The 1,317-nt window shown below is 45.6% G+C and overlaps 1 pseudogene; it reads right to left on the reverse strand.

Annotated features, from left to right (window-relative positions):
• Positions 1-512: 512 nt before the first annotated feature.
• Positions 513-1,317, reverse strand: part of LOC109915446 — a 9,969-nt pseudogene continuing 9,164 nt past the window's right edge.

The raw sequence follows: 1,317 nt of genomic DNA on the forward strand, positions 1-1,317 counted from the left end.
TTAAACATCCTGCAAGTGGATCAGAGAGATGCTATAAAGATTCTGAGATATTGGCAGTTATCACATGCCAATGTCTGTGGATAAGGCAGGTGGGTGGCTGGTGCCCATGGATCATGCCCTTAGATGTTTTTACTTGGTGATCAGCACAGAGGTTTTTCACAGTCAGCAGCGAGGTGATGCTACCAGGCACCTGCTCTGACTTCCACATTGCAGTCAATAAGTTCATTAACAAATAATATTCTCCCTTAACAGGCAACGCATGTCACCTTTTGTGAAAGTCCCACCTCAAAGTTAAAAGGTGAAGTGAATTGTTGCCAACATGGAGATGGCTGCAATGGATTTCTCACATAATTCTGCCACATCTCCCACCATAGCTCACATTGTTCAGGCCCCTATTAGATTGCACAAGGTCAGATTCTTCAGAGAAAAATGCATTTTGCTCTTTAATAACAATTGAAACCTGTTTGTGTCACTTAAATCTTCAACCAACAAATTTCTGAATTCAATGACACTTACCCCTTTAGCAACGTGAGGAGAATCTGCACGTGTGAGGACACATACTCTTACTGTCCACGTGCCAATCTGTCTACGAAGAATATTGTTGAAGATCTGTGCTATATCCTTCTTGCCCTAAAGTGAGAGCAAAGGGAATTTAGGAATTCCAAAGGCCAATACGTAAAAGAAGTTCCGGTGCTAGTGTGGCAGAGAAAGAGCCATTCATCTCACAGGGTTTACATCAGTCAACTTATCAGAAAGTAAACCCTCAAAATACAACCGTGAAAGAAGAAAAAAGGAGCTTAACATAACATACTTCATCCTCTGAAATTAAAATCTCTCTTAAAAACGAGCAGCTCAGATTTAAATATTTCATCATCTTCAAAATCACATGACCAGAAAGGAATCCACCCAAGACAGGCGAATAGAAATCTGGGATTCTATCTTTGCCTCACACCATTCCACCCCACGCCCCCCATTCCACCCCCCCCCATTCCACCCCCATTCCGCCCCCCCATTTTAAACTCCCCATTCCAAACCCCCGTTCCACCCCTTATTCCCCACCCCCCATTCCACCCTTCCCATTCCAACCCCCCAATCCACCCCCATTCCAACCCACATTCCACCCCTCCATTCTAAACACCCCATTCCACCTTCCCCATTCAACCCCCTATTCTACATTGCCATTCCATCCCCAATTCCACCACCCCATTCCATCCCACCTCATTCCACCCAACATTCTAAACTCCCCATTCCACCTCCCCATTCCACTGCCCCCATTCCAACCCCCCCATTCCACTCCACCCCAATCCACCCCCCATT

This window comes from Rhincodon typus, chromosome 14 (assembly GCF_021869965.1).
Source record: "Rhincodon typus isolate 14 chromosome 14, sRhiTyp1.1, whole genome shotgun sequence".
NCBI classification, from domain to species: domain Eukaryota; kingdom Metazoa; phylum Chordata; class Chondrichthyes; order Orectolobiformes; family Rhincodontidae; genus Rhincodon; species Rhincodon typus.